This window comes from Pongo abelii, chromosome 4 (assembly GCF_028885655.2).
Source record: "Pongo abelii isolate AG06213 chromosome 4, NHGRI_mPonAbe1-v2.0_pri, whole genome shotgun sequence".
In the NCBI taxonomy this organism is placed as follows: Eukaryota; Metazoa; Chordata; class Mammalia; order Primates; family Hominidae; genus Pongo; species Pongo abelii.
Window position 1 is genome coordinate 116,733,450 of NC_071989.2, and position 21,468 is coordinate 116,754,917.

Consider the following 21,468-nt stretch of genomic DNA (forward strand, 5'->3'; position numbering starts at 1 on the left):
AAGTGATCTGCCCACCTCGGCCTCCCAAAGTGTTGGGATTAAGCCACCATGCCTGGGCGTAAGCCACCATGCCTGGCCCTTTTTTTCCCTCTCGAATGTCACTTACATAGAAGAGGCATATCCTTTTTAACGTGTATTCTATCTGCAGTGATGGGGACAGATGTTCCTTGCTCTATTTTTCCTCTCAGTAGCTTTCAAACCTGGCCATGCAACAGGCTCATTTACGGATTTTTTTTTTAAGTCTGTTTTTATCAAAGCAATACAAGTGAAATGACATCTTCATTTATAACACTAAAAAGCAGCTCCCAGCCCCTAAACACTGTTACTCTTCAGTCCCCATCACCATCTGATAGTTGAACTCTCTTCTTAACACTGGTGTTTACCCTTTCTACCATGAAGCATGCTCACAATACTCTTCCTTGATTTTTCAATATTGGAAATTATCTGCTGACTTCCTACTATGGAAGAAGAGGACTTAGCTACCTCACATTACTTCTACTCAGTTTCCCTTATCCTTGTCCTATAATAGAAACGACAGTATTATAATTTTTTATTTAATCAATTTTGGTGCTTAGATTAAGATAATTATGCAATAAATTTTAATACTAAGCTACATGAAATACTATGATTACATTTATAAAGTTTCTGTTTTTAAAATAATTCTTTCCTCCTGTGGTTAATAATTGCTCTATTTTCCATTTGTTTCATCTCTTTTATGCCTATCCAGAAGTCATCCACACATTTGGTCAGAATGGGAATACATCTCTCCATGTGATGAAATACATCAGAAACTCTATTGACCCCACTGTTTTTTCTCTTGGAGACATCAGTTCCAGAGATATCCATTCTCTTGCTTTAATCTACACTGGCTGCCTTTTAGGCCTGTGATACAACTGTTATCCTAGAAATTTCTTTTGATATCATCCTGGATGTTCCTCTTTCCTTTCTCCAATGTTGACTCCATGTCTTCATCTTCTTCCTGGACCAAGCTGAGGGTCGGGCTGCTATTTCTCATGGCCCAATAATGAGATGGAAATGAACAGGGAGGAAGAGAGGTTTTATTTCTGCATTCCGTTACAGGGAGAAGGCCTGGAAGTTATCGCCAGACCAACTTAAAATTACAAAGTTTGCCTGAGCTTATATACCTTCTAAGCTATATGTCTATGTGTAAGTGTGCATTCATCTAAAGACATCAGTGATTAACTTCTTTTAATCTATAACTAAGGTCTGAGTCCTGATGACCTTTCTCTGGAGACTCAGTAAATTTTCTGAATGTAAATGAGTCCAGGTACTGGGGTGACTACCCTTATCTTCTCTCCTGCTAAATCATGGAGGTTTGGGGAGTTCCTTCAGACCCCCAATAAACTTGTTTGTGGATGCCTGGGGAGTATCTTCAGATCTCCAATAAAACTTATTTAATCCTAAATGGGTCCTGTTAAGAATTTTGTTATTTTTGTCATGTTCTAAGGCCCAGGAAAGGCCTAGGCAAAACTCTTGGTGGGCTTTTCTTACATTTCAGCCTTTGTATAAGAGCACTGGCTTTTAATATTTAACTTAACCACTCAGTCAGTACTGAAACAGTTGTTATGGAGGCCTACGCTAGTGAGACCTGTCCTGCCACAATCTCTCTTATTTTAAGCCCTCTTTTTGGTGGAAAACACCCTTAAGTACCTTCATGAGAAAAGATTTCATAGAAAGAAAACTTTTTGAGATCTTGCATGTCTGAAAATACTTTTATTCTACTCTTAGACTTCATTGATTTGTTGGTTTTTATTGGGAATTCTAGATTGTAAATGATCTCTCCTTGGAATTTAGGATATTGCTCCATTTTCTTCTAGCTTTCAGTATCATTGTTAAGAAGTCCAATGCCTTTCTCTGTTCTCATGTCTGCTGTTTTGTCTGCATTCTGTTATTTTATCTGAAGCATTTAGGGAATTTAAAAAATCTCAGCTGTTCTGACATTTTAGGATTAAGTGCTTTTGTGTGAGTCTTTTTCATTATTTTGCAAGCCATTCATCAGATCCTTTTCAATCTGGAAATTCAGGTCCTTCAGTACTGGGAAATGTCTTTCTTTGCTAATTTTGCCCCCTCTCCCCGTCTCCTTTTTTCTTTCTATAGATTAGATGTTTGAGCTCCTGAATTGATCCTACATTTTTTTCCTCATATTTTCAACTGCTTGTCTTTTTGTTTTTCTTGAGACTTCTCAATTTCATTTTATCATCTGCTATTGAATTTTAATTTTTTTTTTAACTTTTCAAAGTTCGTTTCTCTCTCTGAATTTTTCTTTAGAAAAATAGCCTCCTGTTTTCATTTCTTTAAGGATTGGCAGACCTTATTTTTGACGTGATTAGGCAGGGAATCTGTTCATTTTGGAAAATCCCCCCGCCCCCACATCCTCAGTACTCACTAGTTATAAAAATACTTTTCCTCAGGCAAGTCAATTTCCCTAAAAGGAATCCTCTAAGATCTTCTCTGAGGGACAGGAACCTGAATACAGTCATTATGGGAGCTTGGAGGATAAGTCTCATAGTTTAGTATGTAGACTTTCACGTATTCCCTTTACCCCAACGTGCAGTAGGCACTTTTCTCCTAGGTAATTTTCAGCTGTCTCTGTATCTTCAAGATCAGAGCTTCTCTAATGACTCCAAGGAGTAAACCTTGTTGACTCTGGATTGTGGTAGATTAGTGTGTTAACCTAGCTGCTGGGTGGGGGAAGTGATCTTGGTGGGGGAAGTAGGGTCTCCCTACTCCTTTTACAGACTGTCAACCAATCCTGTTGTTTACAGCCTCTTTTCTCAACCATGCCCCCTCAGAGATCCCTAGGCCTGGACCTAGGCACTTTGGGAGGCCAAGAGAGGTGGATCACTTGAGGTCAGGAGTTCGAAACTAGCCTGGCCAACTTGGTGAAACCCCATTTCTAATAAAAATACAAAAATTAGCCGAGTGTGGTGGCACATGCCTATAATCCCAGCTGTTCAGGAGGCTGAGGCACCTGGACCTGTGTTTATGTTGTATCAAGGATTTTCGGGACAGAGCAGAGATAAATGCCTGAGTTCAACACACCATGTTGAACAATTCACTGGTCTCATGCCAAACATACAGACTTTCCTTAACTTTTTTGCCTTTCCAAGTGAGAATCTTTGGGAGTTAATCTGGGAGTCTATTTTTGTAAAGATCCTTAGGTGATTCTGATAATATCACACATATAAATTCTTTATTACAGCACTGTTACACAGGCACACACATTTTTCAGTTAACTCTGAAGCCACAAAGAACCAGGGATAAGGGGATGAGGAAAAGGACAGGTCAATTCTGAGAAAAGACTGGGCACGGTGGCTCATGCCTGTAATCCCAGAACTTTGGGAGGCCGAGAGAGGTGGATCACTTGAGGTCAGGAGTTCGAAACCAGCCTGGCCAACTTGGTGAAACTCTGTCTCTAATAAAAATACAAAAATTAGCTGAGCGTGGTGGCACATGCCTGTAATCCCAGCTGCTCAGCTGGAGGCTGAGGCAGGAGAATAGCCTGAACCTGGAAGGTGGAGGTTGCAGTGAGATGAGATCACACCACTGCACTCCAGCCTGGGCAACAGTGAGACTCTGTTTTAAAAAAGAAATTAAAAAAAAAAAAAATCTGAGAAAAGGATGGCTTAAAAAGGGACAGGCCTTTAGTGATCCGGGGCATTTTGGAGAAGGCATGTCTTGATTACGAATGTTGGTGGATTTCTTAATGGAGAGCAGATCAGGAAAGCAGGAGAACCGATATTAATTAGAGTACTAGGATGGCCACCTGCTGGCTGGGAAAGATGGTTGGGAGATGGTGTTAATACATTTGACATCTAGTTTGAAGACAGAATAGATGTTTCCTTCCTTCAAGTCTATTTCATTTTCTTTTCTTCCCTCCGCCTCCAACTACCCTGCTATTTTCCTAACACAGATTCAAAACATAAAGGAAACGATTAAGCCACTTTGAAAATTTGAAATTTGGAAAGCCAAAACAGTCCTAAAGATAATTTCACACAAATGTGACCTCTAGGAACAGTATTCATTCAAGAGAACAATTTTCAAAAGGAAAAAAATATATATATCCACTGAAAACAAACACTGCAGCATGTATAGAATAAGGATAGATATGGTTTCCATATTGCATACCTCATCACAATCTCTATTTTAGGAGCAGTATATGTGTATGGTTAGTTATGAATTGTGGATAGGTATGAATTGTGGATTAGAAAGAGAGAGTCACAAATCAAAGGAGTTGGCAGAAAAGAGACACAGATGAAGAAAAGGAGGGAGGGGTAAGTATGGGAACTACTGAACTAAGATGGCACACAACCAAGATTCCTCTTGCAGTCTATACTTTTAAACAGGAAAAAAGGGAGGTGGAGAGATGGGGTGAGGCATGGATGGTGCTAATCAAAAAAAGTAAAAAACTTTTCAATCATTTTTTATTACCCACCTAGGTTTGATGTCCTCCAGTAAGTAATGCTATTAGAACAGACAAAGTTTGGTATTTGAGAACATGGAATATATACTAAGGTGACATACAGTGTTTATTAAATGTGTTGCAATGCAATGTGATAATTCCAACAGAGGAAAAAAACGTGAAACATAGATTTTTGCCACATTCATTTACTTCAAGTATATTTTTTCACAACTGCATTTCCTAGCACAATGACTGGCATATGGTAGACAACTTTTAAGGTTTTGGAATGAATAGGTGAGAACTCAGAGAACAATTGTAGATATGGAAAGATTCTTACTGTTTTTCTAGATTTGGGTTCCTTAACACAAACACACACGTTGTGTATCAAACAGCTCTATTTCTACCATATCTTTATTGAAAGCTACTTTCTGCAAATACATAATAACGTATTCACCAACCACATCTTTCTACATTTTGATTCCCTTTGTATAAAGGTGGAGAAATTCTAAGGTTCTTGAGAAAGGTATTCAGTCATGAAGCAGTCTCCAAAGTTGTATTTTGGCATTACCTAACTAAATTTTCATTCATTTCATTCTTATTGACATTACATATACTATAACATTTGATGTTCACAGAAAATTAACTTCTATTTTAAGAAGTTTACTCACAGAACCACAGTTTGTGCATTTAACAATCACTATGAAATACATATGAAACACTAACCATCATTTTAGAGAACAATTTAAAAACTCCAAAGTAACTACTTTCCTTAACTTTGTCATCCCAACATTCTGGGTATAGGCATTGTTGGAAAAATATAATTAAAAACCAAAATCTCCCAACCCAGAAATCCTCTCCACAAACGTTAGTAGACAAAACACTTTTATTACTGAATAAGCATTAAACGAGACTGTGATGCACATCACAGGCAATTTGCTAAGAGATTGCAAAGACAGAAATCTTGCCCTTTTATAGACCCATTACATACACGTTTTCAAGATGAGCAATAACTAGTCCTCAAGTAAGAGGACCTGACATTTGTCACATATAATACATCTTTACTTAATAATTGGGGTGACCATGTGTTAGTTAATTGGTTTCATCCAGAGGAAAAACAAACTTCTCCTGTCTTTATGACGGAAGGTAGTTTTGCAACACGGAACAAGTTGCTCACCGAAGTTAGGGTCCTACTCTCTCACAGAAACTGGGAGATAGGGAAGGATGCTACTCCCTTGATATGTGCAGCATTTCAAAAAAAAAAAAAAAAGGTCCAGAGACATTCCTGAGCATACAGTTGACAAGACCTATCTAGTCCTCAAATGAATTTATACACATTTCAAAGAGTTGAGAAAGTACTTAACAATTAAGAAAGTACTTAAGTTTTCTAAGACAAATGCTCAGAGAAAAAGGGACGGGAAATCTCATCTTCCATTTTCAATAGGGAGAATTAAGCCTCTTATTTACAATTTTTATGTTGGTTTTTGTTTCTTTAGCTTTAAAACAGTAGACTTAAAAAAAAGTCCAACTTAAGATTTATGTTTTTCTATGTGTAGGGCTGTTCTCTATGGTTAAATAAATAACCCTGCCTAGAGAAAATATTCACCACTCTTCTTCGGCTCCTATGTAACTCAGTTTTTGAGAGGGAGGGGAAATACCGGATTGACGCTATGTGGTTCAACCAATGCAAAAGATAACACCGCCTTAAAAAGTCTACTACAGGAACATGGGAGGGTCACACCCTTGAATAATGACGAATACCTATCCTACTGTTACTGATCACCTAGTAATAATCTTGTAGTTCACATTACTCATTTTTCACCAAATTCTTTTGGTGAAGGACGCTTCAGAAACGGCCATCACTGAAGAGCAGACCCGTTTGGGTTCTCCACGCATTCTAGACTCCCGAAGAGGTAAGAATTTATTATAGGGGGCCACTCCCAGGACCTGCTGTATGGTTTTAAACATCCATTACAATTCCAGCATTGAGTTTCTAACATTTTTAGGCAGGCTCAGGCACTGGGAGTACAGGATTGAAAGACAGTTCCTATCCTTAAGGGACTCAGAGTAAACTGGAGTTGCTGAAAACCATTCTAAAGCAATCCACGTCAATAACAGATGCAAGTAAAACGTGGGAACGTACAGGAAAAAGTGACCAATTCTGAGGCTGAAAAGTGCCTATTTTAGGGGTGGGGGCCTCGCGGCCCTAAAGCGGCTTCCCTTCCCGGAGATTTCAGCTCCGGGGATCGCCCAGCGCCCTCCGGGCACACTTAACATTTTAATCACGCCTCCGCCCCAACTCTCCGAATTCCTTTCCGGCTGCCGACCCGCCGAGTAGTCCCTTCCAGGCGGCCTCAGCTTATCATCGCCGGTCCGGCCACTTCCCGGCCGCGGCCAGGCGAGCCTCCCAAAGTTTCCTGTGACGCCTTCGTCCGTCTCCGGCTCCATCCCACCACGGCAGCCCAGGACACTCGCTAGGGAGGAGCAGGTTACCGAGGCGGGGAGAGCGGCACCAACACGCAGACCTCGGGACTCCACCCGGGCTGGTGGGCGAGCCCAGAAGGCGGCGACCGCAGCTCCGCGCCTCCACTCCCAGGGCCCGCAGCTTGGGCTAAGCGGGCGCCCACCCAGCCTAGGGCCCAAGTCCTGCCCCTTCGGGGCCCGGGCCAATCGGCCGCTCCCCGCCTCCTGGGAGGTAGTGGAGGAGGGGGCTGAGGGCCGGGCGGCTGCGCCCGCCTTCCGCTCTTGCCCATTGGCTGAGGCCTCGAGGGAGCCCGGAGACCGGAGTGCAGCGGGATTGGTTGCAGAGGTTCGTGACAGTGGCGCCTATTGGCTGTGGCAGCCCCCGTGACGCGGGGTGGTGACTGGCTCCGGAGTCTGAGGGGCTCGGGCTTGTCAGGTTCTAGGTAGGTGCGTTTCGCGCCGCCGGCGGTAGGCGCTGTTGCCTGGGGCAACGCGGGGGGAAGGGGGGAAGAGGAGGGAAGGCAAGCCTAGAGCGGGGGCAACAATGCCTGCCCGCAGAGGGGCGCCCGGGATTCGGCCAGGGCGTTGGGGGCTGTGCCGAGGCTCTTCCTCCGCCGTCAGCCAGCGCCCCCCCCAACCCTCGTCCCTGGCTGCAGGGTCATCCGCCCATCCTCCCGCCCGCAGCGGAGCATTCCTGGTTGGGGCTTGGGCCGGGCTACACACCCAGCCCCACGAGGGCCGCCCCTCCCACCATCCCGGGACCCGAAGGCTGAGGGGGCGGGTGCCGGCGCGAAAGGGCTGTGGCGGGCGCAGTGGCTCCGCCCCGTCGCGGGGTCTGGGGGCTGGTGGGCGTGAGGCGGGGTGGGTGGGGGGACTGTGGGCACCGCCCAATCTTGCCTGTACCCGCACCCCTTTTCTCGGCGGCAATCATCTGGGCGCCGCCGTCCCGCTAGCGGGGCACCCTCAACCCCTGGTGTTCCCCCAATCCCTTCCTGCCTCTGGAGCCCCGCCGTCTCCCTTGACCCGCTCGGTCCTCCCCAGCTCTCCTCCTGTCACCTTCTCCCGCTTTTATCCCCCACCTCATCTTTCTCCTCTGGACTTGGCCAGAGGTGTCCTCCAAGAGCCTAATCGAGAGAGAGATCTTAAGTGTGAAGCTGGTGGTGTCGTCGGTAATTTCTGCTCTATGGTCTCTTTGCCGGTTAGAATTGGGGAGATGTTTGGAGGCACCTTCAGGGGTCATCTTTCTGCCTTACAGTTTCCCTTAGGATCTACTTTCTGAATACGCTCATTGGGTTGTGTTGGTAGGGGCAGGGTACTTCTTGCACAAATTGAGGACTGTATTATGAGGTGGGCACTTGGTACATTTGTGATTTTGCCATCCACTGTAGTGCAATCCAAAATCTAATAATTTGTTAAGGCTGGTAGCCTTACATTTTTTCCTCCGCCTTATGGTTAAAAAAAGAGAAGCTTTTTAACCTTTTTAATTCAGAAGTTGCATATATTAATGGTTGTCTCACTATCACTTTGACATAAACTGCTGTAGAGGTGTACTGTCATTTTCCTTTTCTCCAGATATTTTAAGATAATAAATTTCTCAGATGAGGTTACCATATATAAAAGTGTAATGGAAAATCAATAAGAGAATAGATCAAAACTATTTTAGTGATTAAAGATTAGAAAATACTTTTCAATTCATATGTGGAATGAGAATAGGATAAAAAAAAAACTATTGCAAAATGTATAGTGCAGTATTTGTAGTCCTGGTATATATACCTGTGTTGCCTTTAAGAAGACATTTGTGAATAGCTCCAGGTTTGTCAGTCGGGAAAGCAGAGTGTATCTTTTTGTAGTCCAGGAAAGCTTTTCTGCTAGTAGTTTTGAGCCAAGAGAATTATGCTTCCAAAGATGCTGGGAATATATTAAGAGAGTACATAGGCATACTTCTGTTTTCATCTTTGAAAGACCTTTAGTGAAGATCTGTTTCTCTTCTGCATTGATTGTTGACAGCATTAAATATACATAATCTAAAACTATGTAGTGTCAAGTTGATGCAGCTTCTGCACTACTTCAAAGGTTGATGTCTTTAGTTCAGAAGAAATAATTCAGGCTTTGGTAGACAAATCATTTACATTTCATCTTCGATGTAGATGTTACTGTAACTCTGGACCGTGAACATTTCAAATTTGCCAGTTTTTTCTCAGCTATTTTACTATGAAAAATTTCAAACAATGCAGAAGAGTCGAGTTGAACCCACCACCTATATGTTTAGCAATAACGATTTCAAGACCACTGTTACACAGTAAACATTAAGGAATAGAGGAACTGAAATGATCAAGCTTAAAAAACCAGCATATGTAGCCGGGCGCGGTGGCTCATGCCTGTAATCCCAGCACTTTGGGAGGCTGAGGCGGGCGGATCACCTGAGCTCGGGAGTTCGAGACCAGCCTGACCAAAATGGAGAAACCTGGTCTCTAATAAAAATACAAAATTAGCCAGGCGTGGTGGTGCATGCCTGTAATCCCAGCTACTCGGGAGGCTGAGGCAGGAGAATCGCTTGAACCCGGGAGGCGGAGGTTGTGGTGAGTGGAGATCACGCTATTGCACTCCAGCCTAGGCAACAAGACTGAAACTCCATCTCAAAAAAACAAAAAACAAACAACCAAAAAAACCACAAAAAGCCTAGCATATGTATATACATGTATATGTAGTATACATGTATATACACACCACCAAATTATAAGGTGCTTATTTTTGTTTGTGAGTGGGAATTGTACTTACTAAAACTATACCAACTTAATTACATGAGACTACTCAAAGCAATCTTGTGAGTGAGGTAGGAAGTCATCATCTTTGTAATCAAGGCCCAAATAAGTAAACTGCATTTTGGTAATCAGACAAAAGGAAATCTGATGAACTTGTTATACAAAAAAAAGTTTTGCTTCAAAATTGGACTCCTGTGTAAATAGATTATAGTTTTGTACTTGATTTATAAATAAACATCTTTTGGAGGGAAGTCCAAGGGACTGTCAATTATGTAAAATTTTGGTAACTTGATAAATTGGGTCAATCTTATCTCTGTTCATTTGGAATAAGAATGTATTTTTGTAATGGAAAAAGCTTACAAATATGAACTTTTTTTAGTAGAACTCTTTCATGGAGACTGAAGTAATTAGATTTAAGTCAGTATTTCGATAGGACTCAACGATCTTGGGTGTTGTCTCATGGTTCTGAGGAATATTTTGATATAAAACTTCAATTTATAGTAAAGGAATAAGTGGAAATGGGTATAAATTCACACATTTCTATATTTGTAATTTTTCTATACCTGGGAAATTCCTGCACACCTCTCTAAGTATTTGAATCTTGCTTTTTAGTTTTTGCATACCCTAAATCTGTTTTTCATGCTTACCTCATTCATATAGTAATTTCTTAAATATTAAGGGCTATGTCTCAGAATTTATAGATCTCTGGATTGCTTTATTACTATTTTTCCAAATTTCATTTGTCTTTGGTATGCTTATGTATGGTTAACCTATCATGCTATTGAGAGACTAAAGGAAACAATTAGGTCACAGTTTTAGAACTCTAGTTGTAGATTCAGTGAACTCAGAAACAATTGGATTTTTTAAAATCAAGGCTCCAATTTTCCCTTCCCTCCCTTCCTCCTTCCCTTTTTTACTCCTTTTCTTATTTTTGTTTGATTATAAATGTTAAATGCCTTACAATCAATTCAGAAAACTATAGAGAAGAAAATGAAGTCACTCATCATTCTACCATAACGATTTGAAAACTAACAGAAACTTTGATTTCTTCTGTAACACTCTACCAATTATTGAGATTTTATGGTTTTCATTTCAGTGTATCTGCATTCACATCAAAATTTGTTAAGAGTTCCTGAACTTGAGGCTGTTACCTTAAATTAGAAGAGGGCTCCTAAATCTGGGGGAAAAATGGAAAAGAATAAATAGAGGACAGATTAGAGTCAGAACAGAGGAATTAGACCCAAGCAGTTACTTTTTCTTATTCTGTAAATATAAATATTTTAGTTTACCATATAAAACTGCTGTATGGCTGACAAAATATGAGGCCATATTTTTTCTTTGGAATTCAAAATATCTAGGTAAAACGAAGTTTTCTTGGTTCTTTTCAAGAAATAGTTCAGATTTCTTCATTTTTGGAGGATATTACATAATTCAGCTTTAAAAATTTAATGTCATGCATGATTTGGAATTATTTTTAAAATGTTCATATCAGACAATTACTAATTTTTATTCATCATCACCATTCATTATAAACTTGATATTGTCACTTTTTTTAGTAGGTATTAAAAGACTGGACATTTTATGTAGGTGCTCCTTGCTAGGTTTCAAAGTGTAGTGAAAAGAAGAGCCATTTATTTTAGAGTCAGATAATCTGGGTTTTAGTTCCAGTTTCTGTTCTGTGGGATCTTGGACAAGTTATTTTATCTCTTTAAGTCATAATTTTCTCATCTATTCAATAGGGATAGTAAAATTGCTGCACTAGCTTGTTACTTAGAAGAAATGAGACAATGTAGGTAAGATTTAGGACGTATTCAGCTGACTTTAGGAAGTATTCAACTTCTGTATTCAGTTCTTTACATGATAACATTGATTTTATCTCTCCTTGTATTAATGTGTTTATTATACCATCCACAAAGTCCTTGTTTCAGACATAAGAAATTAAAATATAATTAAATTTACTTAAATTTAAATTTATAATAAATTTACTTAAGTTGAATGACATTTGCATTTATACAAATAAATAATTAGAAATAGATTAGCTGTTATTTTTATAAATCTTAGATTATTGTATCTCGGTAGGGATAATTATAAATTTACTTTAAATGATTTTTAACTCCAAAATACCTCCAGTTTGTCTGGATTCCTGATTTATTTTTCTTTTTCCCTAGATGATCATGTGTTTTTGGATGGTTGCCCTAAATTCCTTTCATTTAAACCACAGGTATTAGCTACATGTTACTGTCTTAAATCTCTCACTAGTGCCCCCGCAAACACATTTTCTCAATCTGTTTAAAATTTAAACTTTATTTTTAAATTTAAGAATACCCTTATTTGTATATTAGTTGTGTCTTTTCCACCTCCTACTGAAACATATGATTATTTTTTAAGGAGCAGTATTTCACAGATATCCCTATTTCAGATTGTGTGTTCTGTAAATATAGGGTTCCGATTCTTAAAGAACATACAGTTTAAATGGGCAGACCAGCTTATAGTTATTCTGTGTAGAGAAGCAAGCATTGAACTGAGTTAGGAGTTGAACTAGAGTCCATATGGTCTCATCCAGCAGTAAAACAGATTTTTGTGATCCAAGTCAGTTTTCTTATATTTTTTCCCATCCGGGTACAAGATATTTACATGTGTGACATATTCCACGGTGCAGTTTTCTAGCATGCGAGCTCTAATTCAGTCTCTCTCCTATTCAAGAAAGCATATTAGAATGCAGATGATTGAGAGTGACATCATTATGTGTATAAACTTGAATCTACTCTGATTTATTGGAGAAAGCGATTCATTAAATGTGGGCTGGGTGCAGTGGCTCATGCCTGTAATCACAGTACTTTGGGAGGCTGAAACGAGAGGATCACTTGAGCCTAGAAGTTTGAGAACAACCTGGGTAACATAACGAGACGGCACTCTACAAAAAAGTTAAAAAATTAGCCAGATATGATGGCATGTGCTTGTACTACTACTAAGGAGGCTAAGGCAGGAGGATTCCTTGAGGCCAGGAGTTCAATACTGCATTGAGCTATGATTGCAGCCCTGTGCTTCGGCCTGGGCAACAGAGTGATTCCCTGTCTCAAAAAAAAAAAAAAAAAAAAAAGAGTGTGTAAGTATTGTTAGTAACAAATACTGAAGACATACCTTACAATTCTGTAGTTATTTCCACATTTTCCTGAAGTGAATGCCCCTTTAGTTTTTCTTATCATTCTTATAATGCTACATAAGAAAATATTATTACACTAATTTTATGTCATTAATAGAGTCCTATATTTAAAAGTTAGAATAACTTAATGAACATGTAAAAATATTTGGGTAACAGTACCTCAGTCTGTATTGTGACTAGAGTAACACTAATTATTGTGCAAAAATTGAAATTAGTTTTCTAGTATAAATCATTTTACTTGAAAAAAGGCTATTTCTATATTGGGACTCATGGTTTTAAGAGAAGTGGAAACAGTACTAGAATTTTTATTTTCTAGGCACTTAGAATATAAAAATGCTCTTTACATTGGTTCAGTCAGAAAAGTATCTTTGCATTACTATGAATAGAGCTTAATTATAAATCACTCATCCTATGTGGAAGTACCACGTATAATATACAGTTCTAAGTGAAGACTTAGTAGACCTTTGATATTTCCAAGTGGTATTTCCTGAAACCTTTGTGAATCTAGGCTATAGCCACCTCCGTAAAATGCAGTCAAATTTAGTGGAAAAGTTTAAGTGATCCCTTCAGACCCGTACAATCCGGTAAGTAGGACTCGAGTCGTTAAAGCTATTAATTTTTTTGCTTCTGAAATGAAGACTAGACAACTTTGCATTACATTATTTGTATACAGGCAAGGTTCTTATTCTTGCCCCTTGCATCCTATAGTTTGTGGAATAAAAGAGCATTTCTGGCTTAATCACAAAGCTTCCTGCGTTGTCGCAAGGTTTAGTCCTTGGTCGCTGTAATGCTTTTCTGTATGCTGCTGTTTCTTGGATGTTTTCTCCTTGGAGTTGAATGCTTCTGTAGTATGTGTCCTTTCTACTCTCTGGATGTCTTCAGCTTGGGAGACTTTCCCAAGCTTCTGTGGATTGATGGAGCTCTCTTGTTAATTTCACATTCTACAAAGAAAAGTGCATTTGACTCTTCTAGCTGTGTTCAGGTTTTTTTTGTTGTTGTTTTTTGAGACAGAGTTCCACTCTTGTTGCCCAGGCTGGAGTACAATGGGACAATCTCGGCTCACCACAACCTCCACCTCCCGGGTTCAAGCAATTCTCCTGCCTCAGCCTCCCGAGTAGCTGGGATAACAGGCATGCGCCACCACGCCCGGCTCATTTTTTTGTATTTAGTAGGGATGGGGTTTCACCATGTTAGTCAGGCTTGTCACAAACTCCTGACCTCAGGTGATCCACCTGCCTCGGCCTCCCAAAGTGCTGGGATTACAGGCATGAGCCACAGCGGCTGGCTGCAGTGTTCAGTTTTGATAACAAATGGGTCAGTAGCCACCCTAGCAGCTATACCACATCTTGTTTTATGAAAATATACAGTATTAGCTGGGCATTGTGGCTCACGCCTGTAATCCCAGCGCTTTGGGAGGCCGAGGTGGGTGGATCACCTGAGGTCAGGAGTTTGAGACCAGCGTGGCCAACATGGTGAAACCCTGTCTCTACTAAAAAAAAATACAAAAATTAGCTGGGCATGATGGCACGCACCTGTAATCCCAGCTACTTGGGAGGCTGAGGCAGGAGAATTGCTTGAACCCGGGAGGTAGAGGTTGCGGTGAGCCAAGACCGTGCCATTGCACTCCAGCCTGGGTGACAAGAGCGAGAAACTCCATCTCAAAAAAAAAAAAATAATAATAATAAATACAATAAAAAGAAAATATACAGTGTCTTGACTTTCTCTTGAATTATATTTCTTTTAGAATTACATGCTTTCTATGTACATTCTTATATAGGTTAACCATTATTTAAATTTTCACTAAGGTTTTACAAACTTTGCTTTACTAGGAGCAAAGGAAACATTTTCAGGCATCACCTTTTTTCTTTGTTTCAGTATAGAAGTGTGTGATGGACTTTGCAATATGGAAAATCCAGTCACTATCGCGTTTCCTGTCCATTCTGAATCTACTCCAAATTTATGTATTTGGCTAAGTACCATTACTTTGTGATGCCTGTTTACTTTTAATATATTTAATAAATTTGCTATAGTAGAGTAATTAAGGGGGACTAAACAATGTAGTTGTTTCAGATAATTATTAATGATAACATATAATGGTAATATGTAATTAATTATAGGTCAATATAACTTATTAATATACTATATAATTAATGATAGATCAGTATTTCAATTATTTACAAGCATTTATGTTGGGGATGATGTATAAGAATCTTTATGTAGATTTATATACAATAGAAACTTTTTACAAAGGAAGAAGCCAATTTCTTTCTCCTACACACACACACACACACACACACACACTTTTTGTTTTGTTTTTGTATAGTTCTTTTTTCTCTCCTCCTCAACATTTTAACCTCCCAGGTAGAGACAGTTGCTGTCAATATAAGTCTTAAGTCTTTTAGTAAATTACATGGCTTCAGATATAATGGTGGGGGCACTAACATTTCTTTAGTGCCTGCTAAAAGTGCGATGCACTTTTGTACATTTCTTTTGAATTTATGAATTTGATGGCTTGCATGTTCTTTTTGTGATCTGGAACCAATTTTAGGTCGTATCATTTATCCAAGGAGACCCAGTTATAAAATGATACTGGGATTTGAACTTGGGTGTTTCATACTCTAAACCTGAAATAAATGTAAATGGTAAAAGTCTAAATATAGTAAACTATTAATGGTCCTGGATTTAATAGAAGTTTCATCTATTTGGGAGCGACTCTAAAGGTCTATGTGGAAATAGTTGCAGTTTTGCTGAGATTACTTCCTCCTATTAGAAGCAAGACCCTAAGATATTCATGCTCCTGGCTAACAGTCTTGTGTCTATATCTTGCTTTGGCTTTGTTCTGTTTGAGATTGTCCTATCCTATAACTTCTGTGAAGTTATAAAATGTTTCTTTGTAAAAAAATTTGCTGAAAAAGAAAGCCAGCTGCTAGAAGTGGAGAGAGAATAAAGAGGCCTGAGAAGGTGGTGGATCTTAGCTAGAAAACAGACATTTTTGAATAAGTTTAACAACGGAATGTTGAATTCAGTGAGTCTTCGATCTTGGTGCACATCAATCCTCCATGCCTTAGAGGTAGAAAAAAGGTTAATTTGTGAAACATTTTCGTTGAGTGTTCCAGCTCTGTCAAAAATTCTCATGGTCTTTAGACAGACTTCTTGAAAATGTCAGGAATCTTACGTTCATAAATCGTGTTCTCCATCCCTTCTGTCCCACCCTCAACAATAATATTTGAAAGGAATTTGTTTATTAACAGCTACTACTTTTCTAGAAGTTAATATAGTTCTGACAAATATCTTAAAATGTTAACATAAACAACAGTGTCCTAACTTCTGAGATAATAGGGGTTTGCTTTGGTGACTATTTCACAATTAATCATAACAAATATAGGAGCTAGACCTTGGTGGTTGCCTGTTTTAAGTTTCTGATTTCTTTTCTGTATTTTGGAGCCTGGTTTACCCTGTGTCTGGAACTGGCATTCTAAGATCTAAATATCTTAGCTTGGAGATACTTGCTATTATATACAGTAATATCATGGATTTTGAAAGAGGATGAAGATGGTGAAGAGATAGGCATGGCCTTCAATTTACATTATAAAAATAATGTAGAAATGTTCTGTGCTTGACAAGAGGCAAGCTGTTGCAGGAATGGGACAGAAAGCAGGAAGGGATGTGATTCTTCCATTTTTGGTCTTTCTACAGATATTACTAGAATACACACCCCATGTGAGGATTTAGCTTATGGGTACAGATAATTATAAAGCATAGAGAGGCTTCGGACTGTTTTCCTGAGAGGGAGTATGGTGTGGTGAAAAGAGCAAACCTACCTAGAGTTGAATCTGTACTCCTAGTAATAACTGTATGAATTTAGACAAATAATTTAATTCTTATAACTTTGGGATTTTTCAAGTTCAAACTAAGGGTGATAATACTAGAATTTTCACGATTCTTAAGTTGCATGAGACCAAAACTCTGCTCATACTTAGGGCACTGAAACTAGAAGTATATTCTCTTTAGGTACAGATATACTCTCATGTAGGCCTTCTCCATGTGGAGCTCTGTGACATTTCTTTCAGTTGGGTTCAGGAAGCCAAACATAAAGACTTCTGTTTTCCTTAGTTCTAGCAAAAGTTCCAGGATTGTGTCTCGTTGAAGGATTCCAATCATTTCTCCATCCATGATCCCGTTGTCACAGGGATGATGTATGATGATAGGCCATATCTGGATTAGGTGCTAACTACTGGAACTAGGAATAGGAAGTGTGGTCAGCTATGTCTAAACCTTTTGGCCTGAGAATCACAATGGTTAGAATCACTGGAGAAAGGAGAAGATACTGTGACCCTGGAAAGAGGGAGTAGATGCTGGGTGAGCAAAACACATTTACTATAGTTCTCTAGCATGCATACATGTCCTCCCTTGTATACATGCCCTTGAAAAAAATGCCCTCACCTATTATTGTGTAAATTTTTTGCTTATAACTTTCGATGCATTTACCACCGACTGTCCCTCAAGAAAAGAAGACAACTAAGAGATTTGTTTAAGTACTGCATCTAGCTTTAAGACTAGGATCTCTGGATAATTTCTTTAGTTCTGTTTGAACAGACTGTCTCAGGGTCTAGCAACTTGCAGTTGACCAGTATAATTAATTATAGTAAGGCCAGTTTTCAGTGATAGAAGGAAAAAAGCATGTGGACAACAAAAACCCTTAATTGATATCCTACTTCATCACTCTTAAGTTCTGCCTGCTGTAAAGTCCTGGACATGGACATAATTCAGGAAAGTGCTTAATCACTTTATAACAAGGATGGCCTTTCCCCCAGTTTCCAGTACTTTGTTCTCATTTCTGTCTGAGACCTCATCAGAATAGGCTTTACTGTTCATATTTCTACCAATATTCTGTTCATGGCAACACAGGCTTTTTCTAGCATTCATCTTCAGAACTGTTCTAGCTTCTACCCATTACCCAATTCCAGAGCTGCTTCCACATTTTTAGGTATTTGTTATAGCAACATGCCACTTCTCTGGTACCAGTTTCTGTCTTAGTCCATTTTGTGCTTCTATAACAGAATACCACAGACTGGGTAATTTAAAAATAATAGAAATTTATTCTCTCACAGTTCTAGAGGCTGGAAATTTCAAAGTCAAGGTGTAGACATTTTATGAGGGCCTTCTTGCTGTGTCCTCACATGGCAGAAAGCCGAAGGGCAAGAGAGGGATGAACTGTGTGTCCTCACATGGCAGAAGAGAAGAGAACACATTCCTGCAAGCTCTTTTTGTACCAGCATTAATCCATTCATGAGGACTCCACCATCATGGTTTAGGTTTAGGTTTGAGACCTAAACACCTTCCAAAAGTCCACACCTTCCAATACAATGACCCTGGGGAAGTTTTCAATACATGAATTATGGAGAGCACACATTCAAACTATAGCAACTGGAAGAGAGAAAAAGGGGAAACAGCCCACAGAGATATCTCATCCATAATACAGGTATATTTCACTGGATAGATATGACAAGGATTTTTTGCCCTGGCGGTGGAATAAGATTTTTGCTTAGCCAATATGGCAGAATGGATGTTGCGTTAGCAGTCACAAAAACAACATTACTTTTGTACATCTCCATCAGAGTTTTTGGGTGACCAGGTGCATTGTTGATGATCAATAATATTTTGAAAGCAGTCTTCTGTTTTTTTTTTTTTTCTGAGCAGTAGGTCTGAACAATGGGCTTAAAATATTCAGTAAACCATGCTGTAAACAGATGTGCTGTTATACAGGCTGTGTGTTTTCATTCCTATAGCACAAGCAGAGTAGATTTAGTATCATTCTTATGGACTCTGTGATATTTAGAATGGGCAATGAGAGCATTGGGTTCAACTTAAAGTCACCAGCTGCATTAGCCCATAACAAGAGTCAGTCTGTCCTTTGAAGCTTTGAAGTCACGCATTAACTTTTTTTCTGTAGCTATGAAAGTCCCAGATGACATTTTCTTCCTATATAAGGCTGTTTCATATACACTGAAAATCTGTTGTTTAGTGTAGCCAAATTCATCAGTGATCTTGGCTAGAGTTTTGGTAACTTGCTGCAACTTGTACATCACCACTTGCTGCTTCACCTTGCACTTTTATGTTGAGATAGCCTCTTTCCTTCAACCTCATGAATCAGTGTCTGCTAGTTTCAGAGTTGTCTTCTGAAGCTTCCTCACCTCACCCAGACTTCATGGAATTGAAGAGAGTTAAGGCCTTGTTTTGGGTTAGGCCTTGGCTTGAGGGAATTTTGTGGCTAGTTTGACCTATCTAGACTACTAAAACTTTCTTTATATCAGCAATAAGGCTGTTTTGCTTTAATGTCATTTGTGTGTTCACTGGAGGAGCACTTTTAATTTTCTTCAATAACTTTTCCTTTGCTTTTACAATGTGGGTGTTTGGTTCAAGAGGTTCAGCTTATTTTGGCTTTCTTTTCTTTTCTTTTTTTTTTTTTTTTTGAGATGGAGTCTCGCTCTGTTGCCCAGGCTGGAGTGCAGTGGCATGATCTCGGCTCACTGCAACTTCTGCCTCCCAGGTTCAAGCAATTCTCCTGCCTCAGCCTCCTGAGTAGCTGAGATTACAGGTGCCCACCACCACGCCAGCTAATTTTTGTATTTTTAGTAGAGACGGGGTTTCACCATGTTTGTCAGGCTGGTCTCGAACCCCTGACCTCGTGATCCCCCCGCCTCGGCCTCCCAAAGTGCTGGGATTACAGGCGTGAGCCACTGTGCCTGGCCTGTTTTGGCTTTCAACATGCCTTCCTCACTAAGCTTAATTTAGCTTTTAATTTAAAATGAGGGATGTGCAACTATTCCTTTTATTTGAACACTTAGAGGCCTTTGAAGGGTTATTAATTGGCCTAATATCAAATTGTTGTGTCTAATGGAACAGGGAAGTCCAAGAAGAGGGAGAGGGAGTAGAGAATGGCTGGTCAGTAGAGCAGTCAAAACACACATAACGCTTATCAGTTAAGTTCACCGTTATATATGAGTGTGGTTCTTGGTGCCCCAAAACAATTAGGATAGTAATATCAAAGATCACTGATCACAGATGACCATAAAAGATAATAATGAAAAAGTTTGAAATATTGTAAGAATCACCAAATGTAACACAGATGTGAAATGTGTATATGCTTTGGAAAAATGGTGCCAATAGAGTTGCTCAGTGCAGGATTATAATAGACCTTCAATTTGTAAAAAAGGGAATATTTGTAAAGTGCAGAAAGTCGAAGTGCAATAAAACAAGCTATACTTGTCTGATTTATGAGAACAGCAATTTACCAGCTATTTTGCTTCTTAAGAATTGCTGTCTTCTTACCCTACAGTAGAGGATTACCAAGTTTCTTCACTTTCTATTATTGACTCAGTCCCACATTTTAGAAGTGTAACTTGTATTGCCTTATTTCTAGTATAATTATTATTATTATTGTTTTTTTTTTAAGATGGAGTCTCACTTTGCCACCCAGGCTGGAGTGCAGTGGCACGATCTCAGCTCACTGCAACCTTGGCCTCCCGGGTTCAAGCGACTCTCCTGCCTCAGCCTCCCAAGTAGCTGGGACTATAGGTGTGTGCCTCCACACCTGGCTAATTTTTTTTTGTATTTTTAATGGAGACAGGGTTTTACCATGTTGTTCAGGTTGGTCTTGAACTCCTTACCTCAGGCAATCTGCCTGCCTTGTGGTATAAAAATTTTTTATATTTGTTAGGCTAGTTTTGGATGCCAGTGGCAGACACCTATTTAACAATTTAGTCCTTCCCATCTTTGTAAATGGCAGCTCCATCTTTGTTTTCGCCCTGACCCCAGTGTGAGCAAAGTTATCCTTGATTCTTTTCCTTTAGTTCTTCAACTTAGTCTTTCAGCATACTCTGTTTTCTTCAAAGAAATACCTATAATCTGACTTGCTGTCACCACCTCTACTTCTATCATGCTGGTTCAGCAACATCCTTTTTCTCCTTCTACATGATTCCTAAAAAGTCTCCCCACTACTACTGTTGCTCTAAATAAATAGCCTATATTATCCTTTTTAGACATAAGAGATCATGTCTTTTCTTGCTCAGAATCTTTCAGGGGTTTCCCACATAAAAGCTCAAGTCCTTAAAATGAGCTGTAGTTTCATGGTCCTGCTTTCCTTCCTTCATGCAGAATCTTTCTCTGAACTAGTTCTTCTCTGAACTGTAGTTTAAAATGGGCCATGGTTTTGTGGTTCTGTTCTCCCTCCCTCATGCGGGATCTTTTTACTATTTTCTCCACCATTCACTGCACACAGGCCTCCTTGTTTTTCCTTAGATAGACATTTTGTACTTTCTATTCTCTCTGCTTAGAATGCTCTTCTTCCAGATAGCGGTTCCTTCAGCTAACCATGTGACTAACTTCCTTATCTCCTTCAGGTCTTTGGTAAATGTCACTTTATCTGTAAAGTCTTTAATCACTCAACATAAATTTGAAATCTCCTACTTACTTCATACTTACCTTTTTCTGCTTTAAAAAATAGTGCTTATTACTACCTAACACTGTGTATTTTACTTATTTTGTATTTCGTTTGTTTCCTCTCTCTAGAATATAATCTCCATGAAGGCAAGAATTTTTACCTGTTGTATAGGAAAACTCATGGCACACAGATAGCGTAGTAGGCTTTCAGCAAATAT

At 39.4% G+C, this 21,468-nt stretch overlaps 1 protein-coding gene across 24 annotated transcripts in view; it reads left to right on the forward strand.

Moving 5' to 3' along the window:
* The first annotated feature begins 6,133 nt into the window (after positions 1-6,133).
* The window catches only part of FER (FER tyrosine kinase), a 450,919-nt gene continuing 435,584 nt past the window's right edge, over positions 6,134-21,468 (forward strand). For 14 of the 24 annotated variants that reach the window (XR_008525732.2, XR_008525733.2, XM_054556495.2 and 11 more), the window contains exon 1: positions 7,048-7,326. The gene's annotated coding sequence lies outside the window, so the exon portion shown is untranslated. Of the gene's footprint in view, positions 6,334-6,725; positions 7,327-7,661; positions 8,053-11,793; positions 11,867-21,468 lie in introns of those variants that run through there. The other 10 variants (XM_054556493.2, XM_063724218.1, XM_063724214.1 and 7 more) reach the window with 9 other exon arrangements.